Raw genomic sequence first — 7,538 nt, 5'->3', positions numbered from 1 at the left:
CGCGCTACCCATCAGACAGGATGTCTGGTGGGGCGCGCCACTTTTGGCTCGTGATAGTGCTCTATTCGGATGGCTCTAACTTTTGCATACGAACTCGGATTGGAACGATTCTTATAACAAAATCGATCGTTTCGACGAGACGAAGACAATACATGTAGATGAATTTTCCATACGAGGCAGTCTTGGGGGCGTAATGTGCCGAATAGTGTTCTGAATACAAAATCTCAGTATTTCGAACACAACTTCGGCCTTCGAGATGAGACCAGATAGCGATGGCCCAAACTTCAAAGATGTTCATATCGACAATACGAAACTTTTTCATGTAGAACACTTCTCCATTTGAGGCCATTTTAAATAAGTTCTTGACTGTGCCAAAATCTGGTGTCAACACATGCCCCCATGTTTTTCGGCAAAGCCTGTGTGCCGAAAAATAACTTGCACATAGCTTGCTCTAAGGACGATGTCAACACTCCATCGGCCATTTTGGCATATTCTTAGGACGATAAGTTTATATCGGACATTGCTTGTGTGAATATTTTGACGCAAACTTGGGTGAAACTTTCTCAACTTCCTTAACAATCCGATGATAAAGTCCCATAGATATGTATCTCAAGATCATCCTCGGAACCATATTATTCACACTTTTGCTAGGATTTTGCTGATAATCAATAATAAACTTTCTCCAATCCTTACTTTTTGCCTGCATAAAAAAATCATTAGTGGCCGAAGCAATGGACTTCGAGTCAGCCTTACCTATGTTGACGGGACTAAGCATCGGGTATTGAATGAAATACAATACACCATGATTAACATAGTAGCCTGATGCTTGCTGTGCCAACTCTTTTGAATTGTCATGCCTAGAAATATGAACAGTTTTAAAGCAACCAAGGTAAATTTTGCATCTAGGCATACCTCAAGATAAACTACAAGTGATTCGTCAAAACATTCATAACCCTTGGATATTTCTTGCACTACTCATAATGAATCACCAAAAGCCTCAATATGCTTAGCACATATGGCAAAAGTTCAAAACCGAATAACATTGCATATTCGGCTTTGATTATTGTGCAATAAATATTTTAAGAGGCATGAGGCTTCACATAACAACACCATATGGAGATATATAAACAACACCAACACCATGGCCATTGTTATGAATTCAACCATCGAAACATAATCTCCATAGCACTAGAGAGACAAGGTTAATATCACTTAACATGTACCTTGTCTCGGTTCCAATTGAACTAAGGACGATGTTAGAATTTCACACCGGCCATGATCGGATAGTTTCTTAGGACGATAGTTAATTATCGGCCATTATCATGAGGTCCATGTAGAATTCATCCATTAAAGAATGTATAGCCGAAATAAACAAATAAAATAGCAATAAAATATTTCGGCCCCTTTGTCTTAGCTACAAAAATGTAACTAACCAAATGTATAGTGATTTGGTAATACTCTGTCATGATATGGAAAATTATGTTGCATCCATGGATCAAAATAAGTCCATGGAGGGTAACTGATCATACATGTGGATGAATTCCATGGCAGACGCATCAATGGCATTGTTGAAGAAAATGGATGATGTGCTAACCGAAGATTTTTGATGTTGTGATGCGCACCTTCGGCTTAATTGTTTGTGGCTTTCATTATTTTCCTTCTTCACTTTTATTGTACTTGTTGCAACAGAAGCATGCACATCATTTTTGTCTTGATTGATCTTCTTGGGAACCCATGCCATGTTCTTCTTTTTCAGCTCTTGTGCACTAAGATTTTGTAATTTCTTCTTTTGCCAATATGATAAGCCGAGTGGGCATCTCGGCTATGATTCTGTTTTGACCAATGGCAATTCTTTTTAGGCTTTGTGCACTCTCAACTTCTTTTCTTCAGATTTGGCACTCTGAGTCTTAACAATTGATTGCTTCATATCATTGTCTGTAGTAGCCAATGTCAACACTTTCATTGGCTCTTTTTCATTTGAGATCAAATCTGAAGCAGCACACTTACGACCATCTCTTTTCACGCGGTAAACTTGCTTTACCATCTCTTTCTTCTTCCTTGAGCTCTGGACCGATTCCTTATGATTGAAACGGTCTTTGACGCGTGATTGTTCAAATGTTCATCTCCTTGGAGCTGCATAGTATTGGTGAGATGGTCTAGAGTAAGATGGAGAATGTGCCCTTGTATCATACATGTTCCATGATGAATATGTATCTATATGAGCATAGGGAGGCATCCACGGCATTGGCATTGGCGGCCCAAAATAAGGATATGAATATGTTGCATTAAAATTATCACTTTGCCAATACCAATCCTCATACTTGCGCCTTGGGGGTGATCTTGGTTTATTTGCATGATTTGGTCGATAAGCATTCTTCTCTTCACTCTTCTTTTGATATTTATCCAATAGTTCAGCAAAGGTGATTTTTGATCTCTTACACTTGCGCTTATTCTGGCCTTTGTTTTCTTTTGGTTTGCTTTCATCGATCATTAGATTTGCTTGCTGCCCCCCAGTCCTTGGCGTCTCCATTGTAGCTTCGATGAAACTCCCGCCCTCAAGATTATGCTCGTTATGCTCTTCAACAACTTCTTTACTTGAAAGCTTGATCCCATCACTTGCAGCTTTTACATTCTCTTTAAATGGATCGGCTTGAAGCAGCCAATGCAAAAACTTTTTGCCATCGGGACCAATCGGAATAGACTGGTCATCTCTTGGTGTTTCAACAAACTTCAATCGTCCTTTTTCAATGGCCGATTTAACTATTTGACGAAACATGTTGCAATCCTCAAAATTATGCTTGGACGAATCATGCAACTTACAATACATTCGTCCTTGGATTGATGGCTTAACATGGTGATCAAGAATTGTAATGTAATTATTTTTCAGCAAAAAATCAAATATTTTATCACACATGCTTGAATTGAAAGTACACTTCTTGTTTCCTAGCCGATCTTGCTGTTTGAACGGCTTTGGACATAAGCAAACGAATGGTTCAGATTTGGAATCTCCCCATTCGGCTATGCATTGTGTTTTCCACTCTATCTTCGATGTCTTTGGATATGTTATTATATTAGCATCGGTTTTCTCAATAGAATTTAACCTTGGCTTTAAATTTCTGAAACAAAGATATTTAGAACATACATGTCTCAGTTGAGACCAAGTGTAAGCCAAGTAAGAAATAAGCAAAGCTACCCAACTAGATATGAACTTTAGAGAAAGCAACGGGAAAAGCTTTGGTTGTAACAATAAGTCATTATCGGTCTTTATAAATGGTGCAATGGGTTGACCGATATGTTCCATAACAATTTTACTGCTAACAAGTAAATTACCCTTCCTCATTGGTCTTTCAAAATTACTTATGAGAATATTTCTTATAGATGCATCAATAATGAAGTTGTGACCAAATCTGAAAATAGGTAAATTACTCGCTATGCATACCTCTTCAAATATGTTGGGAGAGCATGATAGTGGTGCCATTTGAAGAACATCTTGCTCCGTCTTTGGATGGCTCCCCAACACGTTGTCATCATCTTTTTCTTGAATCCGTGCATCATTGCTTTGAAGATTTTTGTCGGCCGAACTTTGTTCGGCTACTTGTTCTTGTCCTTGAAGCTTGTTAATTTCTACGGCACAGAACTCATAGGGCAGGAAGTAGGTTCCATTAACTTCAGAAAAATCAAGCACCGTTGTTTTCCTATGCTTGCCATGCCCTTTCTCAATAATGCTTGCCTCGTTGGATTTGATGGATTTAGAATATATACTACTTGATTCGGCTTTTTCAGCCGAAGCACTTTCATGTTCCGAATCATCCTTCTTTTCATTGATAGTACCAATTGGCAATGCTTCTTTTATCTGCGCCAATTCTTTTTCTATTTGTTTCTGACGGCGAGCGGCAAAATTAGCTTTAACCTTTTTCTCAATTTCAGCCCACCCCGGATATGATTGCCCCCCAATGCTTTTAGCTTCTTTCGGCAATGACACACGGGTGTTGCCGAAATTTTGCAATTGTGTAGGGGGTGTATAATATGATGTAGTACTAGGTGAAGGCATATGCAGTGTTGTAAGACCATACTTTTGCTCGCCAATTTTATCAATTGGCAAAGATTCATCTTCTTGCAAAATTCTAGCTTTTATTGCGGCATAATCAGGAAATAGCCCCTTTTCATGTTGTTCAAGGCAGAGAGCACTAATTCTCTTATTTTGGGCTAAACTCTTCAATGCATCCACCACTACATCATCTTCTACAATGTTGGGCACAACCGCTCCTGTAAAATTTACATTCATTCAGCTATAACCAGGAAGGTGTGAAGCCGAATTATGAGCATCTACAGTTGTGTATGGTGCCGAAGAATTACTAACATGAGGTGTAGCATGGCCAATTCTCTCATTCATTGGCATGGTTGGATTACTATATTGCACATTAGCTGCCGATGAATAAAAGGGTGAAACACTTTCTTGTATGGCATTGGAAATTCTAACTTGGGGTGTTTCAAATTGATTAATCGAACTCATCATGTTGTTCATCGGCATATGAATTTGTGGGGTTGCCGATGCATGGGAGTTGGGATACATATGTTGCATGTTGCTAAATTTATAAGAATTTGAAACATGAAGATTGTTTTGCATCGGTCCTTGCACATAATTAGATGCATGATTGATAAAACTAGGGCTAGTCGATACATTATGCTCAATAGGTGATCCAGCAACAACATATGGATTATTTGCATCTACAAAGGGGAATTGGGTATTCATATTACCTTTGTAGATTGCAGCAACTTGATGACGATCTCTTCGTAGCAAGAATGAGCTGGAGACCGTTCAAAGCTTCATCCCCAGCGGAGTCGCCAAAAAGTGTGTTGACGCTGGAACGCGTCACACGAACACGTCGATGTGTACCCGCAGTGCCGAGGGAGATGCTCCGCAACTCACACCGCGGGAGGCCGACTTCCAGCGTGATACGCAAGACAGCAAGCCGGCGCTTTTGGGACCCGAAACCCCACACACCCGGGAGGGACCCCGTCTGGGCGCGCGGCGGCTATGGGCTTCCCTAGGTCGACCTGATCGCCCCTAGGGCCTCGAGGTTCGCCGCCCTGCAATGAAGAAGAATGAACGAAGAACGAGAAAGAAGAAGAAGAAGAACTAGGGTTAAGAAGAAAAGATAAAAGATAAAAAGTGGTAGATGAATTGATCGATTGTGTGTTGTTCAATCGGCCATCGCCCCTCAGGTATATAAGAGGCGGCTGGACTTCCTGTGCAAGGAAAAGGCTTGGATTCACGTCCAAAACCCTAGTCAAATTCGGATTGGTTTTGTCCGAACTTTCCAAAACTGCTCGGTTTAAACTGGCTGCACCTTGCGGGTAACTTTTGAGGTGGTAAACGACCTCGGATGGAAACGAGCCCAAAAGCAATCTTGACCGTTTCGACGAGACGAATAACTTTTATGTTGAACGTTTTTTGATTAGAGTTCATCTTGAGGGTCAAATCGATCGTGCAACACAGGCTGTTATTCGCGCTACCCATCAGACAGGGTGTCTGGTGGGGCGCGCCACTTTTGGCTCGTGATAGTGCTCTATTCGGATGGCTCTAACTTTTGCATACGAACTCCGATTGGAACGATTCTTATATCAAAATCGATCGTTTCGACGAGATGAAGACAATCCATGTAGATCAATTTTCCATACGAGGCAGTCTTGGGGGCGTAATGTGCCGAATAGTGTTCTGAATACAAAATCTCAGTATTTCGAACACAACTTCGGCCTTCGAGATGAGACCAGATGGCGATGGCCCAAACTTCAAAGATGTTCATATCGACAATACGAAACTTTTTCATGTAGAACACTTCTCCATTTGAGGCCATTTTAAATAAGTTCTTGACTGTGCCAAAATCTGGTGTCAACAAAATCTTATTCTTATTTCCTCTAAGTGCTTAATCCCTTCCTTTTGGAGGTTGTTCACCATCTCAAAATCTCGGTTCGAAGTGTTTTCATCTTTTCTTTTTCGGAGTTCAAATTTTCTCGGCCATTTCGTCGGAACCTCCATCTAAATCATCGCAAGGCTTGAATCTTTATTCTCTCATCCTTCATTCTATCTCATCATCCTTTTGTCACCGGAGTTCTTCATGGTGGTTCTTCATGATTTAATTCATTCTTCAAGAGTTCATCAAGATTCTTGTTGGAGGAGCTCAATTATTATTATTCTTGCTTCTCGAGGTGCAATTAATCCTCCGTATTCTTTTGAAGTGGAGTTTTGCATTTCTTCGTTCTTCTAAGCTATCCAATTATTTCTGTTTGTGGCCGGTTATCACCTTATGATCTTGAGATGTTACCTATAAGACCACAACAAGCTTATTCTTTTCGTTGTTGATTTTCTCAACAACTCAGTTTAAACCTTCCTTCTAAAGATGCTTTCAATTTCATTCGTGGCACAAGTTGTCATTTTCTTCTCCGTTCTTTTCATTCAACTCTTTCAATTCTTTCCGGAGGTTTTGTGTCACGTCTTCATCAAGTATCATTCCATCCTCTCAAGCTCGTGTTCTATTCCTCCATGTTTCAGCCGGAGTGCTGCCTAAATCCTTTCAGTCTTATTCATGTCTTATCTCGTTCTAACCGGAGTGGTTCATAATCTATCTTGTTCGTTGAGCTTTTGATCCCCGTCATAATCGTCGTTCCTCTCTTCTTCCCGAGCGCTCTCGACTCTTTTCTTCTTCTCTTGCGTTCTTGTTTCACCACATCCATTTTCTCTTCCGTCTCGGTCCTAAGATCTCGGGACGAGATCTCTTGTTAGTAGAGGAGAGTTGTAACGCCCCGGATTCGATGCGCCAGGTGTCTGCCAGTTATTCGCCGTCGTTGCCATGTCATTTTCTTGCGTGTTGCACTTTGCCATGTCATCATCTGCATTTCATATCATGTCGTCATGTGCATCGCATTGCATACGTGTTCGTCTCATGCATCCGAGCATTTTCCCCGTTGTCCGTTTTGCAATCCGGCACTCCTATGTCCTCCGGCGTCCCCTTCTTGTCTCTTTTCGTGTGCGGGTGTTAAACGTTCTCGGAATGGACCGAGGTTTGCCAAGCGGCCTTAGTATAGCACCGGTAGACCGCCTGTCAAGTTTCGTGCCATTTGAAGGTCGTTTGATACTCCAACGGTTAACCGGGTAACCGCAAAAGCCCCTTCTCTTTGCAGCCCAACACCCCTTCAAAGTGGCCCAAAACCCATCCAAACACCCTCCATGCTCTCGGTCGTTCGATCACGATCGTTTGGGCGAAAACCGCACCTCATTTGGACTCTCCTAGCTCCCTCTACCTATAAATATGTGCCCCTCCCCAAAATTTGCGGATGAAACCCTAGTCCTCTTCCTCCTCGCGCCGTCGGACATGTCCATCCCGTCGCCGGACATGTCCAACGCCGCCGCCACCTCACCCCGGCCAATCCCGGCATGCCACCTCAGCTCCGCCGCCACGTGTCGCCTCCTGATTCGCCGCCGCCCCGCGCCCACTTTCCCGCGCCGCCACCCGCGCGTCGGCCCGCCGGGGCCAAGG

This window comes from Triticum dicoccoides, chromosome 5B (genome assembly GCF_002162155.2).
Source record: "Triticum dicoccoides isolate Atlit2015 ecotype Zavitan chromosome 5B, WEW_v2.0, whole genome shotgun sequence".
NCBI lineage: Eukaryota > Viridiplantae > Streptophyta > Magnoliopsida > Poales > Poaceae > Triticum > Triticum dicoccoides.
Note: the sequence above shows the minus strand (reverse complement) of the source record.